General features: G+C 40.8%; 1 long non-coding RNA gene across 8 annotated transcripts in view; it reads left to right on the top strand.

The window, feature by feature from the left end:
• Window positions 1–13,999, top strand: part of LOC139360800 (uncharacterized) — a 35,718-nt gene extending 21,719 nt beyond the window's left edge. For 4 of the 8 annotated variants that reach the window (XR_011618304.1, XR_011618302.1, XR_011618303.1 and 1 more), the window contains exons 3-4: window positions 2,284–2,363; window positions 2,874–8,860. This is a non-coding gene — a long non-coding RNA (uncharacterized lncRNA). Of the gene's footprint in view, window positions 1–2,283; window positions 2,364–2,873; window positions 8,861–10,198 lie in introns of those variants that run through there. The other 4 variants (XR_011618307.1, XR_011618309.1, XR_011618305.1 and 1 more) reach the window with 4 other exon arrangements.
• The last annotated feature ends 8,859 nt before the right edge of the window (window positions 14,000–22,858 follow it).

The raw sequence follows: 22,858 nt of genomic DNA, 5'->3' as shown, positions 1-22,858 counted from the left end.
CTTCTTCTCCTTTTCTTCTTTTTCTCCCTTTCCTTCCTTTCCTTTTCCTTCCTTCCTTCCTTCCTTCCTTCCTTCCTTCCTTCCTTCCTTCCTTCCTTTCTCTTTCTTTTTCTTTCTTTCTTTCTCTCTCTTTCTTTTCTTTTCTTCTTTCTTTTTTCTTCTCCTTCTTCCTTCTTCCTTCCTCCTCCTTCTCTTCTTCTTTATTCTCCTCCTCTTCATCCTCCTCCTCCTTCCTCCTTCTTTCTTTCCTTTTCTTTCTTCTTTTTCTCTTCTTCGTTTATTCTCCTTTTACCTTCTTCTTCCTTCTCCCGCCCACCTTCTCCCTCCTCCTCCTTCTTTCCTCTTCTTCCTCTTCCTTTTTTTTTTTTTTTTTTTTTTTGTAGAGACTAGGTCTTGCTATTGCTGCTCAGGCTGGTCACGAAGCCATTTCTAAACATTTTCTATCCTCATCAACTGAACAAGAATCTGGGCCTAACATTTCTCCCTGCTCAACCCAACCATAATGTATCACCTACCTAAAAGCCATTCTTTTTCTTTTTCTTTTTTTTTCTTTTTTTCTAATTTGGTCTTGAGGTCTCTCTCCTAAGAGTGGCCATAAACTCTAACCCCACCCTGCTGGGGCTCCAGGGAATGTGGTTGTGGGTGTTTACAATGTGCCTTCCAGAGAATTCTTTATTCTGGTGGGCGGCTTAGTGCCTGTGTCTGACCCGTGACCAGATGTCCCTCTCCCAGAAAACCTTCTGGCAGATGCCCTTGTGGCTCTTGTCTGACCTGGGTACAGCTTATTCCTACCAAGATAGTCACTCTCTAGGAGAGCCCTGACCGGGAGAGAAGTTAGGTTTGGGTGTGTGGGGCAAGTGAGACGCAGAGAAGGCAACTCGACAGAACACAGGAAGTCATGGAGGCAGCGCATTCCTTATAGACGGAAGAGGGCAGCACACCTTGCAGGGCCAACGGGACGCAGAGAGCTGTCCACGACACACATGCTCAGCCAGCGAGTGGGGACAGAGAGGGTTACTGGGGGGGACGGACCTGTGGGATGAAGCCTTTTTGGGGGTCTAGGGCATTACCCAAGCAGCTTTCTCATGGAGAGTTCTAATTGGTGGGTTTAGAGCAAGCTGGTGCAAGTTCCATGGAGTCACGCTGTGACTGGGAGGTGGTCACTGTGGCATATCTGTGCAGTTCACGCGGGGTGTAGGGATCAGAGGGGCTAGTCAAGTGGGTTGTGTCTAGCTGTCCTTTGGGGAAGTGGTCACCAGCAGGTGATCATAAGCAGATATCTGGGTCAACCACATTGAGGAACAGGTGGAGAACTGGAGACTGTGTCAAGGGTGACTAAGCACTGCTTCTTTCTTGTATGAGAAAGTCCAACTTATATTTAGACTGGATGTCATGAAATTCTAGGAATTCACTACAGCCTTGCTCTGTGGGGTGTAGAAATCCCTTCACTTTGGCACTTGGTTTGGGGGAGCCTGTTCTGGAAAGTCCCCAGCCCGCCCTCCTGAGGCTGGTAAAATAAACTGTTAAACAATGTGGTTGGTTGGTTTGTGTGTTTTGCTAGCTCTGCTGTGTTAGCCACGAGGACCACAGCCAGCTTCACAACCATACCCCTTTCCAAGTTGCATTTTTCTTTGTCTTTCAGTGACTTTGGGGCTTCTCATTTTCCCTTGACCATCTGTAATAAAAGAAAGAAGTTGGGAATGGGGTCGTAATGTGTCTGGTAAATCTTATAATTCATTCATAATTGGGAAAATCAGGAAACAATCCAAATATCTCTCAACTTGTGTATGGATCAGCACATTGTGATTCATCCATACAATGGACTTATTTATTACACAGCCATAACAAGAAACGAAATTACTGACTAATACAATGTGGATGAATTTCAAAAGCATATGCTGAGTGAAAGAAGCCACACACAAAATACTCCATTTTGTGTGGTTATGTGACTCCATATGCATAGCTCTGTACTGTGTGATTATCTAGAACCCTAGAACAGCAAATCTAGTGTCTAGGGACAGAAAGAAGGTCATTGGTTATCTGTGGTGGGAGACAGTAGATAGACTGAGAAGGGGCATGAGGGAGCCTTCTGGGGGAGTATTCTATATGCAGATTTGAATGAGTTGTCAAAAACCAGGCAGTACACTTACAATGTTTGAGCACACTGTATGTTTTACTGTGTATTTTATCCCCCAATAAGAGAAAAGTTAAAATAAAAAATGTACATATATACCATGGAATACTACGCAGCCATATAAAGGAACGAGATCATGTCTTTTGCAGGGACATGGATGGAGCTGGAAACCATTATCCTCAGCAAACTAATGCAGGAACAGAAAACCAAACACTGCATGTTCTCACTTGTAAGTGGGAGCTGGACGGTACACATGGACATGGGGAGGGGAACAACACACACTGGGGCCTGTTGGGGGTGGGGGTTGGGGGAGGGAGAGCATCAGGATAAATAGCTAATGCATGTGGGGCTTACTACCTAGGTGATGCATTGATAGGTGCAGCAAACCACCATGGTACACGTTTACCTACGTAAAAAACCTGCATATGCTGCACATGTACCCCAGAACTTAAAATAAAATTACATTAAAAAAAGAAAATATTGGACTCCACTTAAGACAGGCTGAATCAGAAACTATAGGGGTTGAACTCAGCAATCTGTGTTTTACCAAACCCATCAGGTTATTCTGATACACACTAAAGTTTGAGAATTGTGGCACTATAAAACAAAAACCAAGAAACATAGAACACAGGATTTACCTCAGAAAAATACCAGCCCATGCTTTTGCAAAGAAACATAGCTGTGGTTTTCCTAAACTTATCAATGTTTTCACAGATTCTTTCTACTTTTCTAACCTTAGCACCTGCAGGGATCCTCCCTTGTGGCCCTCTCCCTGCTTGAAGTCCCACCCAAAAGGCTTGGGGACATAGCAGCAGCTGCCTCGGTACAGAGGATAGATAAATTTTGTTTGATGCCCTCTCTCCATACTACAATGCCTGGACCGAGGTTAGTGCCATAAATATGTGCCAAATGTATGAAGGTAGGTCTCCCTCAGCTTCCAAGAAGTCATGTCATCTCCTGGACTTTTTTTGAGGTGTGTGGCTCTTTATGACTTATTTGGTTTATGTGCAAGAAAAATCCTTTCTCAGGGAGGGAGGGCTGCAATGGGGTGGAGCAGTAGGGGCTGTTTGTTGCTCTCCTCCCTTGATTTCTGTCTTTATCTGGTTCCCAGTGGACCTTTGCCAGAGTCACTGTCCTTGTGCATTTCACATAGACAAGCATAGAAGTAACTATCTTGCTGATACAAACTGATCTGAAATGCACATTCCCACAGTATTTCTGATTGTTTTCCTTATTGGAGTATAATTTATATGCAGCGAAATGCTTCCATCTTGGGTATATAGCACGTTGAGTTTTTACAAATGTATAGACCCATGTAAATAACCTTCATCTCTACCAAGATACTTCTGTTACCTCAGAAAGTTCCATCTTCCCAGTCCTCTTCACCAGTCCTAAAACTTCACGTAATGGAATCCATACAATATGTGCTATTTTCTTTCTGGTTTCTTTTATTCAATACACACACACACATCACACACATACACACACACACATATTTATATTTAATATAAATATTTATATGTGTGTGTGTATATGTGTATATATATGTATAAGTGTGTGTATATATATAATATATATATAAAATAAATTATATATATTAGAGGGACAGGGTCTCACTCTGTTATCCAGGCTGGAGTGCAGTGGTGCCATCATAGCGCACTGCAGCCTCAACCTCCTGGGCTGAAGTGATCCTCCCACCTCAGTCTCCCAAGTAGCTAGGACTACAGGTGCACCACCAAGCCCTGGTAATTTTTGTATTTTTATTTTTGTAGAGACAGGGTCTCGCTGTGTTGCTTAGGCTGGTCTCAAACTCCTGGGCTCAAGCGATCCTCCTGCCTCAGCCTTCCAAAGTGCTGGGATTACAGGTGTAGGCTACCACACCCGGCCTTATTGGGCATGTTGTTTTTGCGATTCCTCCATGCTGTTGCATGTATCAATTTTTTGTTCCTTTTTATTTTGAATACTATTCCATTGTATGGATGTTCCCCAGGCTCTTTATCCAGTCACCTGCCAATGGTTAGTTTGGGGTTATTATGAATAAAGTTGCTATGAACATTCATGAGTGCCACTGAGTTGATTCCTGGAATGGAAGCCATAACTTGCTTCAGGAGTGGTCAGTGTTTCACCTCTTCATGGGTCAGTTTCAGACACTATATGGATTAGCAATTGGCAGTCTGAAAGATCAGTGGTTGAAGACCTGCTGGGAGCATGGCATTGGGGAACCTGCATTGGACATTATTCAGGGTTCTCATGGAAGGTTGCTAATGGCCCACTCTGGGACATAGCAATTGGTTGTTACTGTGGATAAATGTTAGGAGGAACCTGGGCCATGCCAGTGATTGGGGGACTTTAAAATGTCCACTACAGTCCCTGTAGTTCAGCCATGGGTGGCTTCTGCTGGTCAGTGATTGGCCGCCAGAGGAATCAGGGTCATGGTTCCAGGGATTTGGGACCTGAGGTTACCAAAGATCAACAGTCTTAAGTTGATCAGCTATTGGTGGACCTGATGCTCACTTGATGTTTGGTGTCCATCACCAAAAGAAGGGGATGGGGAAGGTAAGTTTGAGTTTTTCGTCTTTGTCAGAGAGAGCTGTGTAGGTTGCCCTGAATGTGCACTGAAACATGCGAAAGATCAGTTTGTGTGCACGAGATATCATCCCTCAGCTGGAACGCTTGCTTAGAAGACAGTGGAAAATAGAAATACCATTTATTGGGAGCCAACTCTGTATGGGGTTCCATATGGCGTTTCAGCTGCTACTATTATAAAATGGGCCAAATGATAATCATTGTTATCCAGCTGACAGAGTTGCTGTGATTAAATTAAATGAGGTACCTGGCGTCTGTCCCCAGAGCCTCAGGGCAGGAGCAGGTGAGTCAGAGGAAGCAGCAGATTCCAGACCTGCTGCCTTGGAGACAGATTAGGATCCTCCCACTGAGAGTGAGTGCCACGTGGCTGATGCTGCCACGTCCAGAGCCCTGCATGCTTCAGTGGACTGTGTGACTCAGCTGGTGGAGAAGAGGGAATGTGGAGGGTCTAGCCCCATGGCCTAGGGAAGAAGGAAAAGGCAGCTCCCTGCAGGGTGTCTGAGGGGGAGGTCCGGGTGGAAACAGCCACTGGCCACAACCCAAGAAGATGCTAAACCCCACCCCAACAGGGACCCGTCCCTTTCCATTGGTTCATTGGTTCATTACAGACATCAGATGATCCCCCCCAGAGCCCCCTTCCCGCTCCCCCGCACAGTACTGTTAAATAAACTATAGACTTAATTCAAATTTCACCAGTTTTTCCACTAATCTTTTTTCTGTTTCAGGAATTCCTCCCATGTTTTGTTTCTCAGTCCTTCCTTGTCTTTTGTGACCTTGACACTTTTGAATAATACAATTGAGGTATTTTGTAGAATGTCTCTCAATTTAGGTTTGTCTGATGTTTCCCATGATTACACTGAGGTTACACATTTTAGCAAGAATGCTGCAGAAGTGTTCTTAGGGCATCTTACTGGGAGGTACGTGATGTTGATGTTAACCTTGATCATTTGGTTAAAGTAATGTCTGCCAGTTTCTCCAGTGTAAAGTTCCTATTTTTCCTGTTGTATTTAATAAATATCTTGCAAGAGATATTTTGAGATTATGCAAATATCCTGTTTCTATTCAAACTTTTGCCTGCAAATTTTAGCATCCATTAGTAGATCATGCTTGCAACAATTATTATTGTGATACTTGCCCAGTGACAATTTCATGTTGTCTCATTCTCTACATTTATTAATTGGAATTCCTCTATAAGAGAAAGCTATCCTGGCTGGGTGCCATGGCTCACGCCTATAATCTGACCACTTTGGGAGGCTGAGGCAGGTGGATCCCTTGAGCCCAGGAGTTCAAGAGCAACCTGGGCAACATGGCGAAAGCCCATCTCTCCAAAAAAAAAAAAAATTAGCCGGCATGGTCATGCACACCTGTGGTTCCAGCTACTCAAGAGGCTGAGGGGGAGGATCTCTTGTGCAGTGAGCTAACATCGTGCCACTGCATTCCAGCCTGGGTGCCAGAACAAGACCCTGTCTCAAAAAAAAAAAAAAGCTTCTCTTTCTCTCTGATTTATTTATTCAACTTTTAAATTTACATCAGTATAAATGTGTGGCTATTTTATTGTATAGATTATTCTTCATTATTTATTGTGTTACTCAAATTATTCCATCTGTGGTCATTGGGAGCTCTCAAGGTTGACTCCTGTGTCCTTTTAAAATATTTAAATAAACTTTTAATTTATAAGAGTTTTAGATTTATAGACAAGTTCCAAAGATAGTACAGAGAGTTTTCATATACCCCTCACCCAGTTTTCCCTATTGTTAACCTTCCATATTGCTATGGTACATTTATCACAAGTAAGGAACCATCATTGATACATTACTGTGAACTAAACTACACACATCTTTTGGATTCCACTAGTTTTAAAATAATGTCCTTTTTCTGTTCCAGGATCTCATCCAGGATGCCACATTACATTTAGTTGTCACATCTCTTTGGTCTCCACAGTCTCCTTTAGATTGTGACAATTGCTTATACTTTTCTTGTTTTTGATGACCTTGAAAGTTTTGAGGAGTACTGGTCAGGTGTTTGATGGAATATTCTTCAGTTTAGATTTGTCTGCTATTTCCCTCATTACTGGACTGGGGCTTTGGATTTGGGGAAGAATACCACATAAGTGAAGTATCCTTCTCATCACTTCACATCAGGGGTACACGCCATCAACATGACTTAGCACTGACAATATTAACCTTGATCACCTGGCAGGCATTTGCCAGATTTCTCCACTGAAAGTTCCTTGTTCTCCCTTTTTTATACTTTGCTCTGTGGAAGCAAGTCACTAAGCACACACATATCTGGGGGAGGAGTGGGAGGTTACCACCTCCTGCAAGGGGGGTTATTTATTTACACAAGTTATTTGGAATTTTCCAAAGGATTTGTCTCCTCTCTCCTGTTTATTAATTTATTCAATCTTGTGTTTACAACAGCATGGACTCACGGACATTTATTTTACTCTGTGGCTTATAAGCCAGTACTACCATTGTTTATTTTGTTCCTCAGATTCCAGCTTTGGCCATGGGGAACTCCTTCATGCTGGCTCCTGCATCCTTCGGACATGCCCTGTCCTTCTGTGAGCACGGTCTTACTTTCTGGCCCCACAAGATATTCCAGGCTCATCTTGTAATTTCCCTGCTCCAGTCCTGGACTCAGCCACTTCTCCAAGAAGCTCTGATTCTTTTTCTTAGAGAATGGTATTGAGAAACCAAGATCTGGGGACTAAGTGTTCAACTTGTGTTCCACTGTTACTTTAATGTATCCCTGGAATCCAATCAAGAGATAGAAACCACATAGTAGTTTAAATACAGAATGTTTAATGTAACTATTAACTATAACAGGAGATTGGAGAAATGGGGGATTGACTAATAAGAAGTAAGAAGAACCCTCACCCCTCCCAAAACAAAGGAGGAATAGCAGATTTAGGGGGTAGCCATTGTCCCCAGCGCCTAAGAAAGAGGCCACTCCCCATCTCTCCACCCCCTCTCAGAACCAGATCTCACTGGAAAGGGCACCACTGTGACCTACTGGATGGCAGAGAAGATTGCTGGGGTGCTTTGTTAGTGTGGCTCGATGGAAATCTGCCCTCCGTGATGCAGAAGGAAGCTGTCCATGGGCAGGAGTCGTGATTTGGAACTCACAGCAAAGCCACTCAAGGGCTGCCGGGAGAAGCTGTTCATAGGGATGTGATACATGCTGCTGGCCACCTAGAGATGCATTGCGTAAGCCGCAGGTGCTGCAGGAGCCTGATGAGGGGAGCTCGTGAGAACCAGGAAGAGAAATCTCTTCCTCTTCCAAAGTCTTTCTAGTGCCCTCTGCTGATAATTGAAACATTTAGGTGAATTCTTCTGTTTCCCATGTTCTTCAGCGTCACTATGCTATTCGTTTTTAATACATGTATGTTCATTTGTTAGTTTGTATGCCATTTAGAGTTTCCCCCACATCATAGTGTATTTTGAATTTGATTATTTTTAGGGTATTTGAAACAGTATGGTTCCAAGAGACAAAGCTGCACAAAAGGTCTCTTCAAAGAAGTGCCACTTATCTCATCCCTACTATCCTGTCCCTTTCCCACCATCCACTTATAAGTAAGTAATCTCTTTAGTTTCTATTATAGTTTATCCCCCTGTATTTCTTTTTCTCAAATGAGCAGGTACATGTATATCTTCTTATATTCCTTCTTTCTGTGAAGGATAGCATACGGTAGATATTCTTTAGAGCTTTGCTTTTTCACTTAAAGATATGTCCTAGAAATTATTCTGTATTAATTCATGATGTTCTTCTTTTTAACAGTTACCTAGTACTCCATTGTGCATATCTACCTTAGTTTATTCAACTACTCTCCTATGTATAGACCTTTATATTTTGTAATTACGATACTGTAATGAATAACTTTGTGCATTGTATTTTGCTATTGTTGGAGAGGTATCTTCAGGGTATTGTTAAGTATTCTCCAATTCCCCTCCAGAAGGGCTGTACCAGTTTGCATTCCCAACAGAAATATACAAGAGTGACTGTTCCCCCTACAGCTTCACCAACATAATATCTTGTCATACTTTTAATATTCACCAGCCCAAAAGATGAGAAATGAAATCTCAATGTTGTTTTAATGTGCATTTCTCTAATTATAAATGAGTTTGAACTTTAAAAATATGTTTGGTTGAATAATATTCCATTGTGTGTGTGTGTGTGTGTGTGTGTGTGTGTGTGTGTATATATATATATATATATATATATATATATATATATAAAACATTTTCTTGATCCATTTGTCTATTAATGGACAGGTAGGTTGTTTCCATATCATGGCTATTGTGAAAAATGCTACAATGAACATGGGAGTGCAGATATTTTCACTAGGTGGTGAAATATTATTCAGTCATATAAAAGGAGGAGGTCCTGCCATTTGCCACTACATAGATGGACATGCGGAACATTATGCTAAGTGAAATAAGTTAGATACAGAAAGAAATATTGCATGATTTCACTTATGTATGGAATCTAATGAACAAAACTTAAAATATCCAGATATAGAGAATAAAACAGTGGTTACCAGGTGTATTAGTCTGTTCTCATACTGCTGTGAAGAAATGCCTGACTGGATGATTTATAAAGGAAAGAGGTTTAATAGACTCACAGTTCCACATTGCTGGGGAGGCCTCAGGAAACTTACAATTGTGGCAGAAGGCAAAGAGATGCAGGCACATTCTTCAAGGGAGGCAGGACAGAGTGAGTGCAAGCAGGGGAAATGCCAGACGCTTATAAGACCATCAGGTCTCATGAGAACTCACTCACTATCATGAGAATAGCATGGGGGAAACCACCCCTATGATCCACTTACCTCCACCTGGTCCCACCCTTGACACATGGGGATTATGGGGATTACAACTGGAGATGAGATTTGGGTGGGGGCATGAAGCCTAACCATACCACCAGGGATGGGGTTGAGTGGGGAGGAAATGGGGAGATGTAGCTCAAAGGACACAAAGTAGCAGATATGTGGGATGAACAAGTCTAGAGATCTAATGTACAACATGAGGACTACAGGCAATAAAATTGTGCTGTAATAGGGATTTTTGTTAAATAAGTAGATTTGAGTTGCTGTTGTCACAAAAAAGTAACTATGTGAGATGATAGATATGTTAATTTGCTTCACTACAGTAACCATTTTACTATTTATATGTATCTCATAACATCATGTTGTAAACCTCAAATATACACAATAAAATTTATTTTAACAATAAAAAGTATGTTTGGTGACCATCATATATCTTTTTTTGTGAATTGCCTGTTCATGTCTTCTTCCCACTTGTCTGTAAGGATTTTAGGCCCTTGTCTCTCAATTTTTAACCGTCCTTTATATCAGGGGTTAGCAAATGAGGGACCATAGGCTAAATCTGGCTCATCACCAGTATTTATTTATTTATTTATTTATTTATTTATTTATTTATTTTTTAATTTTTGAGACAAAGTTTCGCTCTTGTCGCCCAGGCTGGAGTCCAGTGGCGTGATCTCGGCTCACTGCAACCTCTGCCTTCTGAGTTCAAGCAATTCTCCTGCCTCAGCCTCCTGAGTAGCTGGGACTCCAGGCGCCTGCCACCACACCCGGCTAATTTTTTGTATTTTTAGTAGAGATGGGGTTTCACTGTGTTAACCAGGATGGTCTCGATCTCCTGACCTCATGATCCGCCCGCCTCAGCCTCCCAAAGTGCTGGGATTACAGGCGTGAGCCACCACGCCTGGCCCACCCACCAGTTTTTATAAATAAAATTTTATTGTTGCACACACACACTCATTTGTTTGCATATTGTCTATACTGTTTTTACATTATAATGGCAGAGTTGATTGGGTATGACAGAGATAATATGATTCACAAAACCAGAAAAATTTACTATCAGGCCCTGTCTTAGTCTGTTTGGGCTGCTATAACAGAATACTCCAGACTGGGTAATGTATAAACAACAGAAATTTATTTTTCACAGTTCTAGAGGCCGGAAGTCTAAGATCAAGGTGAAGGCCCAGTCTCTGCTTCCAAGATGGTGACTTGTTGCTGCATCCCCCAGATGCAGTGGGGAAGGTAGAAGGGCAGAAAAGGGCCTAAGCTACTCCCCTCCAGCCCTTTTATAAGTCATGAACCCATTACTTTAATCACTTACCAAAAGACCCCACCTCTTAATACCACCACAATGGAGATTAAGTTTCAACACATACATTTTGGGGAACATTTAGACCATTACAGAAGGCCCTTTACAGGAAAAGTTTGTTGACCCCTGCTTTATATGTTAGAGATTAGCCCTTGTCTATAGTATATATTTCAAGTATTTTCTCCCAGTTTGTCAGTTGTTTTTTGACTTTGTTTATATTTTTCCGTGCACATTAAACAATTTTTAATGTAGTCAAATGTATTCATCTTTGATTGCCTGTGGATTTTGAGTCATAGTTAGATACTTCCTCATGATGACTTGAAAGCCATGGTTTCATTCACTTGAAAGCCATGGTTTCATTCTGTTTGGGATGTTGATTTAGAATTTCCTTCTGCTTAATGATTGTTGGGAAGAACTTTCCTTAGTTATGTGTGAAATTTCATTTCCTGGTTGTCTGCAACAGCTCTCTGCGGACTGGATTTTTCTCTTGCCTTTTTTTTTTTTTTTTTGAGACAGAGTCTCGCTCTGTTGCCCAGGCTGGAGTGCAGTGGCGCAATCTCAGCTCACTGCAACCTCTGCCTCCTTTTTTATATATATAAACCCGGCCTTCTTTTGCCTCCTTTTATGGCATTGGGTATTTAACAATAGGCCTAATTTAATGGTATGAAAAAAGTAGGTATAAAGGACAATTTGGGACAATTGCAAAATTTCATTATGGAGTATGGATTTGGTAATAGTGTTGTATCAATGTTAAATTTTCTGCTTTCGATAATTTTACTGCGTTTGTCTTAAGAGAATATTCTTGTTATTAGGAGATACACACTCAAATATTTATGAATAAAAGGGAACAATGTTCCCTTTTTCATGGTTCAGAAAAATTATACGTATATAAGCAAATGGGGCAAAATGTAAATTATTGGTAAGTTTGGTAAATAATGTATTGTAAGTTTTGTATACTATAATTGTTGCTTTTCCATAAACTTGAAATTAATGTACAAATTATATCTCCCTAGACGGGTAGTGAGGTTGGAATTTAGTTTTTAGAGCAATGGACACTTCTGTGCTCCATGAAGCACATATAAATGTTATATTAACACATAATAGGAAAAATGCAAGCTTCATGGGGAAAGAGGATGTGTACTTAATACAGATGTTTCTCCATTTATGATGGGGGTTAGATCCCTATAAACCCATCATAAGTTGAAAATATCACTAGTTGAAAATGCATTTAACCTACTGAACATTGTAGCTTAGCTTAACCTCCCTTACATGTGCTCAGAACGCTTACATCAACCTGCAGTTGGGCAAAATCATCTAACATAAAGCCTATTTTATAATAAAGTGTCGAATAGCTCATGTAATTCATTGAATGCTGTACTAAAAGTGAAAAACAGAATGGTTGTATAGGTATTCAAAGTATGGTTTCTATTGAATGCATATCACTTTTGCACTATTGTAAAGTTAAAAAAAAAATCATAAATTGAACCATTGTAAGCCGGGGACCATCTGTACTGAATTTGGTAATGAACTAGATTTTTTTTTTTTTTTTTTTTTTGAGACAGAATCTGGCTCTGTCACCCAGGTTGGAGTGCAGTGGCATGATCTTGGCTCACTGCAACCTCTGCCTCCTGGATTCAAGCAATTCTTCTGCCTCAGTCTCCCGAGTAGCTGGGACTACAGGCATGTGCCACCATGCCTGGCTAATTTTTGTATTTTTAGTAGAGATGGGGTTTTACCATGTTGGCCAGGCTGGTCTTGAACTTCTGACCTCAAGTGATCCCCCCGCCTCAACCTCCCAAAGTGTTGGGATTACAGGCGTGAGCCATCGCACCTGGTCAAAACAAGATTTTTAAAGATAATTTTTTCAGTAACTTGTGGCTTCAAGCTCGTATACACAATTGTTTTTACAGGTTGATGACTCTTCATTTCTACATTTATGTGTTGCTTATTGAATCTGAGACAGGAGACATTAGATACATTTTTTTTTAACTGAGGAGTGTAATTTTTGCACAAAACGTTGTTACTATTTTTGCTTTAAACAATTATTTTAAAAGGATTTAAGCATGATAAAGATGTCTTTTATGTTTACCCACTGCTATGGAATGAACTGTGTCCCCCTAAAAGTCATGTTGAAGCCCTAACCTCAAGTATGTTGGTACTTGGAGATGGGGCCTTTGGGAGGTTATTAGGTCAAGAGGGTAGAGCTCTCATGTTGAAATTAACACCCTTATAAGAAGAGAGGTCCTCTTCCTCTCCTCCTCTCCTCCTTCTCCACCACAAATACAGCAAGAAGGCAGCCATCAGAGTCCTCACCAGACACTGAATCTGCTGGTGCCTTCATCTTGGACTTCCCAGCCTCCAGAAATTGGGAATCAAATGTTTGTTTTTTAATCCACCCAGTCTATGGTATTTTGTTATAGCAGCCCAAGTGAAGACACCGGCCTATTTAACATATCCATTTAACATTTTCCTTCTGCCTTCTGATTTCACTTAATATTTCTTGTAATGCTGGTCATCTTAATTTATGACAGATATTTTTATGGGGCATAGAATTCTAGGTTGAGAGTTTTAATACTTTCAAGATGTCCTTTGGCTTGCTTTATTTCTGATAAATAGCCTATTGTTTTTCTTATCTATGTTTCTCTGTAGATAGTGTATCTTTTTGCTTTGATTTCCTTAAATATTTCCTATTTTCAATCATTTGTTTCTACCCTTTAATTATGGTGGGACTTGGTGTAGTTTTCTTTAGGGGCCTATCATCCTCTTGGAATGAATAGATCTCTACCTCTGTATCTTTTAAAGATATAATTGGCATATAATAAACTTCGCATATGTAAAGTACGTTTGATATATTTTTTCATATGTATATATCTGTGGAACCATGATAACAGTAAAAATAAGAGCATATCCATCAACCCAAAAAGTTTTCTCATATGCCTTTGAGATTCTTCCTATCTCCCCATATTTAGGCAACCACTGCCCTGCTTTCTGTCACCATGGATTAGTTTGCATTTTCTAGATGTGTGTATAAAGGGAGTTATGCAATATGTAGTCTTTTGAGTCTGACTTCTTTCACTTAACATAATTATTTTAAAATTCATCAAACTTGTGTACATCAAGAAGTCATTCCTTTATTGCTGGGTAGTATTCCATCTTATGGATATACCAGAATTTGTTTATCCATTTACCTGTTGATGGGCATTTGGGTTGTTTCCAGTTTTTGCGGTTCTAAATAAAACTATGAACATTTGCATACATACTTTTGTATGCATACGTATTTCCTTTCCTCTTGGGTAAATACTTAGGAGTGGAATGGCTCAGTGATGTGGTAGGAATATGTTAAACCTTTAAAGAAATTGCCAAACTGTTTTCCAAAGTTGTACTATTTTACATTCCCACCAGCAGTGTAGGAGATTTCCACCTCCTCTGCATCCTTGCCAAAACTCAGTGTGGTTGGTCTTTGTAATTTTAGCCATTCAAACAGGTATAGTGTTATCTCATTGTGGTTTTAATTTGCATTTTCCTAGTGACTAATGATAGTGAGCACCTTTTCATGTACTTATTTGCCTTCTATATATTTTCTTTGGTGAAACGTGTGTTCAAATATTTTCTCTATATTTTAATTTGGCCTCATTTCCTATGAATTGGTGGCTCTATTCCCAGCTTATTTTACCATATATAGGTATAGCTAGCTACCTTACTCCCTCCACCAAAGTTAGGAGAACATTATGACTTTAACCAAATAACTTTTCATGCCTCACTCTGACCTCCTTGAGACTACTCTACAGAACTCAGACTTAGAATTTTTTGTAGATGGGTCATATCTAAGACTGAACGAGGATAATTTCAAGCTGGATATGCTGTAATCACTCCCTAAGATCCTATTAAATTCAATCCCCTTCCTGAAGTCAAGTCAGCAAAAGGAAGTTAACTTACAGGCTGGACTTCAGCCTGGAAGTGAGCAAGGAATAAAAGAGCTAACACATACACAGATGGCAGGCATACGTGTGGTGTGGTTTATGATTGCCACATGATATGGCAACAACAGGATTTCCTAACTGCTGCTGGTACTCTCATTAAGCATAGTGAACAAATTTGAGCATTTCTAGATGTCTTTCTCCTCCCCATGGAATTCATTTCACCTGAATTCAGTTAGTTCACCAAATTAAAGATTACTTGGTAACTCCAGATTACTTCTACGAAATCTTCAGCAAATTGCAGTCACAAATAAGTAACAGATTCAGAAAAAAAGATTGGGAAAAAAGATTGGGAGAGAACTGGATGTGCTCTTTATGGAGACAGCAAGACAGTTGCTTGATTTCTCCAGAAATTATCCATTCTCTGGGATGGGCGTTGGTAAAAATTTGCACACTGTGGCCCATCATAGTCAAGAAAATGTAAAACTATTCTGGGACAACATTGGTGGGGACATTTTAATCAGGTAGTAGACGAGGTCTCCAATGAACATTCCACCTGCCAGACTCACAACCCTGGAAAAACTATAAAAATGGGACATAGGAACTACAGTCTTGAGGACTTTTTGAGCATTGACAAATGGACTTTATATAACTTCTACTGATAAAGGCAGGCAAGGTAAGGTCCCTGCCAAAAACCTCACCTTTGAGCTGAAAAGCCTGAAACCCATGGCCTAAAGTGAAAACTTCTATCCCTGTTACACTCTCTCCTAGTTGGTTCTTTTTGAATAATGCCTTTTTACCAATCAAATGTTACTTTTTCCAAGATTACCCATGGCCCGCCCCACTCCCCCAGTCCTGTACCTATAAAGACCCCAGACTCAGTTGGTAGAAGAGAGAGAGGCAACTTGACTTCAGAGAGAGGCAACCTGATGTCAGAGGAATGGCTGGACTTCGGAGAAGAACTGGCCAGAGACAGCCAGACTATGTCTGTCTCGTCCCCTTTTCAGCTCCCACTGAGAGCCACTTTCATCACTCAATACAATTCTCTGATTCACTGTCCTTCAATTTGTCCATGTGACCTCATTCTTCTTGGGCACTGGACAAGATCTTGGGACTCACTGAGTGCAGGTACCCAAAAAAGGCTGTCACAATGGTCCTTTGCTCTTGCTGGCAGAGGGCAGCCACCCCACATGATGAGGCAAAGGTACCACTGAGCTAATAACACACTGCTGTCCATGGATGATGGGGCTAAGACAGCATTATAATATGCCCTCTGGGGCTTGAAGGGTTGCAGGCACCCCCACCTGGGTGCTGCCACGGGGCCCACATGGAGCTTGCTCCTGCTGGTGCCCAAAGCAGCTGGCCAGATCCCACACTCACTCACTAGCATTCTCCCTCTCATAAGGGGTTGAGTATGGTGGGCTGAGTAAGTGGGGCACCCCCATCACAAGTTCAGTGAAGGGGTCGAGAGAATTCCTGCATCACTACATCATGTGGATCTGAATATACATTTACTGTTTTTTGCCTTTTCTTTGGTTGGCCAAAAGCTTCCCCTGGTTGAAAAGCAGTGGCTCTGTGGCTAAAAACAGTAGGTTTTGTCTTTCCTACTTGGGAATTCCCTACTTACTTCTCTTACTGGCCGAGGTACTAAATTTATGGATACCATAATTAAGGAACTTTGTAAGGTGTTGCCTATTAGCCAAAAATTACACTTTCCCTACCATCCTTAATCCTCAGAAAAAACTGAAAGAGGTACTTTAAAATTAAAATTTGGTAAACTCTCTGAAGACTTATAATTACCTTGGCCTAAGTTTCTCCAGTTGGCCCAATTGGCCATCTGGTGTTCTTCTGGCAAATGTAGATTGTTGTCTTATGAACTTGTTACAGGAGGACCAATTAAATTGGACATTACATCCCTTATTTTAGACTCTACTTTGTTGCAAGCAGATATAGCTCAATACTATAAAGGACTAATGGGATATACTCAGATTTATCATCAACAGGTTCAAATTGCCTTTTCAAAGGAGCCACCTTCTGAGCCTCTGCATGACTTACAACTAGAAGACTTATTCTAATGGAAGAGACACGAATGAAAAACTGCTCTGGAGCTCCACTGGAAGGGCCTCTACCAGGTCCTCCTTACCACAGCTAAGTTATAAGGAATAGATAATTGGGTCCATGTCTCCTAGATAAAGAGACATTGACCTTTGATGGACTGGACTTCCACTTTAACTGGAAACTGAGAGATCCCTGAAACACGTCTGAGGCAGACAATGGCATGAAGGACTCATTTTTCCCCAAGAATATAGGAACAAGCAGATGACCTTGAATAGTGCACAGCTTCTGCTCAAGATGATGGAACAAAATATCTTTTTGATCTTTATTATTTTCCTTTTCTTCCTAGCCTTGTTTCTTATCCTTTACCTTTTAATTTCTGAATTTGTGCATCCCTGTAGAATTACAGTAGTTCTCCCTAACCCATGAGAGATGCATTTCAAGATCCCAAGTGGATGCCTGAAACCACAGATAGTACCAAACCCTGTATATACTATGTTCTTCCCTATACATACATATCTATGACAAAGTTTAATTTATACATTAGGCACAATAAGAGATTAATAGCAACAGTAATAAAGTAGAACAATTATAACAATATACTATAATAAAAGTTATGTGAATGTGGTCTCTCTTTGTCTCTCCCTAAATATCTTATTGTACTGTACTCATCTGTTTTCAGACCACAGTTGATTACGGGTAACTAAAACCATGAAAAATACAATTGCAGATAAAGGGAGACTATTGTATCTCTAAGTGCTGGGCATAAAAATGCCCTTTTCTTTTTTTTTTTTTTTTTTTTAAGAGAGATAGGGTCTTACTCTGTCACCCAGACTGGAGTGCAGTGGCACAATTATAGCTCACTGCAGCCTCGATTTCTCAGGCTCAAGCAATCCTTCTGCCTCAGCCTCCCAAGTAGCTGGGACTATAGGCACAACATCATGCCCTGCTAATTTTTAACTCTTTTTGTAGAGATGGGTTCTCACTATGTTGCCCAGGCTGGTCTCGAACTCCTGGCCTCAAGCAATCCTCCTGCCTGGGCATCCCAAAGGGCTAGGGTTACAGGCATGAGTCACTGCACCCTCTCCTTATTTCTCTGCCACATTTCATTTCTCTTCTCTCCTTTCCTTAATGCCCAAAGTTCTTGGATTTTTTTTTTAAGATGTATGATTATGAAGCTAATGTCACCTGTGATTTTTGCTTTTGCTCACTTTTTTTTCTGTCAGTTCCATTGTACCTTCACAAATACTACTCGTTCCTGACTTGTTCTTGACCCTGAGAGAAATCTCCCCACCATTATTGCTGTTGTCTGGGGCATGCTCCCCAAACTAGGTCTCTGACAAATCTCCAAGATTAACAAATTATATCCTGAAGAGGTAGAACTTGTTTTTCTGGAAAGGCTGAAGCAGGTGGATGTTGTTGGTCTGGCCTCAACACTATCTTCACCCAGGCAAACCACAATGATAAAAGTATGAGTGTTTTTTAGATGCTGTAGAGACCCCAAGTGATTCATATTTTGTTTTGAGGTCTAAGGATTACTGATTTTTGCCAGCAAATTGGACAGGGTCATGCTGTCTTTCCCATATCTTTCCTCTTTCTGACTGTACAATTGGACTGAGTTTGAACAGTTTATCACATTTTTAGTTCAGAAGTTAAATCCTAGTTCCCAAGCCACAAGAACAATCCACCCTCTGAAAAAATGCCCATTCTTAGTAGATGGTGAAAGGGACTGTGTGAAGAAGCTGAAAGACTTGGAATCAATCGAAGTGAGATCTCCACACTCAGGGAAATGCTTTATGTTGCATCCATCCCTTAAGAGATTAGTCCTGTGGACTACTGAAGTTCTACACAATGCCTAGTTTTCCATGCTTTCATTTGTGAAGCTACCCAAGCCACTAACCATGTTACCAAAAATACTGACACACTCAAGAATTTCAGGAACTCCGGAAGGCTGGTGTTCATCATCGACTGGCATTATAGATCATCTTGGCACCTACCGGAGGTATACGTACCGCTGTTGAGGATGATTGACATACACAGATTCCAAAAATCTTTCTGATGTCTTTTTGGTGAATCAACACATCTGTGAAGCCAACCAAGACATTTATCAGTTAAGCGACAGAGTTCTGATTCCTGGGACCTATGGGTTGTCATCAGGTAGCTAGGGATGGGACATGTTTCCCTGCATATTCTGAACAGGGACATCGTTTTGAGGATATACTTTTCTCCAAAGGCTCGGGACCTTTTACTATTTTTCCTGATAGGAGTATCTCTAATCAAATGCATTCTATCATGTTTAATTAAGACCACCAGTACTGTCCCATCCAAGCAGATGATCCAAACTACAATTAAGGAACAAAAGATCAAAGAACAAACTGCTCCTCCACTGCTCATTGTGGGAGCCTCCTTTACTTAATTCTTGAATCTTATACATTCCTGTACTTTTGTTTTATCTCTCTATAGATTTGGCCAATGAAGAAAGGAGTTTATTTTGACCAAGAGGAAGAGTTATAAAAGAATGAAAACAAACCTCAGTTTTTCTTGTTTCAACTTTTGCCTCCTTTCCCTTATTTTCTTACTCTCCACTCCACACCCACTTTTTAAAAACTATCTCCTTCCCCCTTGAACCTTAAAAAACTGTGAGGATTTAAAAAACAACTCTCAAAGAACTGTTCTGAAAGTTGCAGGCATGGGATTGCACCAATAATCCTGAGCAAAAGGCATGAAAAACCGGATCAATTTCTCAGTGGTTCCAACCAGAAGTTTTCAGCAGGTACAGATAAAAAAAATTGTAACTGGGACCAGACTGCAGTCATATACCTCTCTGTTCTTCTTGCCTAACATAAACTAATTCTGCTTCAGTACAGGAGGCTTCTTGTTCTTAAGTTTTTCACCGATGCACATCAGTTGAATAAAGTATTAAACACTATTTGAGTGACATTATATTTTTCCTCTTGATAGGGGCATGTTGTGGTAATTAAGGGGTCAATTAATCAAAAGGATATAACAATCTTGAATGTTTAGGGACCTAATAACAAACAGAGCTTCAAAATATGTCAAAACCTGATAGAATTGCAAGGAGAAATACATAAATGTATGATGGCAGTCAAATATTTCAACACTCCTATCTTAATAATCAATAGAATAAGTAGACAGAAAATAAGTACATACAGTCTGAGCTACTTGGAAGGCTGAGGTGGGAGGATCACTTGAGCCCAGGAGATGGAGTCTGCAGTGAGCCGAGATTGCGCCACTGCACTCCAGCCTGGGCGACAGAGACCCTGTCTCAAAATAAATAAATAAATAAATAAATAACTTTAATTCTTTAAAAGCCTGATTTTTTTCTTTAGTTGACAGTATTTTTCAGTTCTAAAATTTTCATTTGGAAATTTTATGATTGCAGAGGCCTCATGAACTAATCACCTTCTAAAGGTCACACCTCTTGATACTGCTACTTTAGGGATTAAGTTCCAACCTACAAATGTTGGGAGACACATTCAGACCATAGCAGGCCCTCTCCATTTTCTCCTGAACATGCATGCAGATTTGTTCATGTACAGTCTTCCAGACCACTTGGGATAAGTAGGATCTTATCAAGGCCTTTTTTGTCTGTCTCATTCCCTGGATCTCCCTGTTAAATTTATTACTGAACTGTTGATTTATTACTTACCCCAGTCAGTATCAAGACCTCAGAATGTCTCTGATATTGACCTTTCCTGGTTATTAGCCACTGAGATCACTGTTGTTTTATTGTTTGTTTATTTTTGTTTTGAGACGGAGTCTTGCTCTGTCGCCCAGGCTGGAGTGCAATGGTGCGATCTCAGATCACTGCAACCTCAGTCTCCTGGGTTCAAGCAATTCTCGTGCCTCAGCCTCCCGAGTAGCTGGGATTACAGGCATGCTCCTCCACGCCTGGCTAATTTTTGTATTTTTAGTAGAGACAGGGTTTTACCATGTTGGCCAGGCTGCTCTTGAACTCCAGACCTCAAGTGATCCATTCCACTGGCCTTCCAAAGCACTGGGATTACAGCCCAGCCTTTCTTCTTTCTTAATATAGGCATTTATTGCTATGGACTTCCCTGTTAGCATTGATTTTGCTGCATCCCATAGGCTTTGGTATGTTGTATGTACATTTTCATTTGTCTCAAGATACTTTTCAATTTCACTTTTGATTTCTTTTTTCTTTTTTTTTTTTTTTTTTGAGTTGGAGTCTCACTCCGTTGCCCAGGCTGGAGTGCAATGACACGATATCAACTCACTGCAACCTCCACCTCCCAGGTTCAAGTGATTCTCCTGCCTCAGCCTCCAAAGTAGCTGGAATTACAGGCATGCGACACCATGCCCGGCTAATTTTTGTATTTTTAGTAAAGACAGGGTTTTACCATGTTGGCCAGGATGGTCTGTAACTCCTGACCTCAGGTGATCCACCCGCCTTGGCCTCCCAAAGTGCTGGGATTACAGGTGTGAGCCACCATGCCCGGCCTGCTTTTGATTTCTTTTTTGACCAATTGGTTATTCAGTAGGATGTAATTTAATACCTCATAGGTATGTTACCTAAGAAAAAGTCCAACATCATCCCTGCTTTCGATGCAGAGGGGAAATTCCTTTCTAATGACTTTAAGAAGAACAACGGACGGTCCTTGAGTTCTTATAAGGAACGTGCTGTTTTCAGTTGACTCATCAAAAGGAGAACTAGCATGACATTGTTTTCTCCTTGCATACATCCATTCTCTGAGCTTTATTAACCAGACATTTGCATTGACAAGAACTAAAATAAGTTCAGGTTCTTTTGAATAATCTAGTTGTTGACATAACCAACAGTCAGATTGATTATAGTAGCCAGAATTTGGAAGACTGGTACAAAGGAGTGCCAGATCTGTGCTCGATCTGTTGGAAAAGCAGTAAGGGTTAATAAGAGTCAGACACAGTTTGAAGAAAAGGTCCATAGTGGAGGATCAGATGGAGAACAGGATAGATTGAGACTGTCTCCAGTCAGCTTTTTAATAGTCAGGCCAGGTGTGGTGGTTCATGCCTGTAATCCCAGCTTTCGGGAGGTCGAGGTGGGAGGATCACTTGAGCTCAGGAGTTTGAGACCAACCTGGGCAACATAGTGAGATGTCATCTATACTAAAAATTATTATTTTTATAATAATAATTATACTAAAAATTAAAAACAAACAAACAAGCAGAAAACACTTAGCTGAGCGTGGTTGTGTGCACCCGTTGTCCCAGCTACTTGGGAGGCTGAGGCAGGAGGATTGCTTGCGCCTGGAAGGTTGAGGCTGCAGTGAGCTATGATTGTACCACTGCACTCTAGCCTGGGCAATGGAGCCAGACTCTATCTCAAAAAAAAAAAAAAGGCTGTCAACAGTAGAAGAAAGGCTTTTGTCAACAATGCTAGAAGAGGTTGTGGGATATAAATTTGTTTGTTTGTTTCCTAAAGAAGAGTAACAGGGACACCTAAAAGGGGGAGAAAATAGGTGGAAGTAGAACTTCTTGATCCACGGTCTTTGGAAAAGCTGTCTACTTCAAAGAAGTAGTGTCTGCTTCTGGGGCCTGGGAACTGGCCCTGGAAATCCTTACTTTAAGGTTGCCTGTAGAGGTAATTTTCCAATTGTCTTGGGAGTGCTGATCAGGATCTAGCTTTACATTAGAGATAAACCACTAGATTGGCATGACTTGTATGGACCTAGAGGGATTTTTCTTTATTTTGATGGCAGTCTAGGTAGCCAGTAGTACTTCATGTCAGCCTTCCTAGCCTTCCTAGCGAGGTGACAGTGTGCGCTTTCTTATAAAAACCTTGATGTACACATGATCTCCTGGTTGAAAAACATGGCAAGGCTTGTCAGTGGCAGAAGCCATGCCCTTTTTACCTGTTGATGATATGCTCCAAGTAGATTAGCTAGTGCCTATATATAGCTAGACATAGTATCAAACTGTTCACTTAAATCTGCATAGTGTCCATTTAACCCAGGAATGGAAGGTTTAGAGGTGCCAACAGTCAATGGGTGGCTGAATATTATTTCAAAAGGGGT

This window comes from Macaca nemestrina, chromosome X (genome assembly GCF_043159975.1).
Source record: "Macaca nemestrina isolate mMacNem1 chromosome X, mMacNem.hap1, whole genome shotgun sequence".
Lineage (NCBI taxonomy): Eukaryota > Metazoa > Chordata > Mammalia > Primates > Cercopithecidae > Macaca > Macaca nemestrina.
Note: the sequence above shows the minus strand (reverse complement) of the source record. Positions and strands in the feature narration are given on the sequence as shown.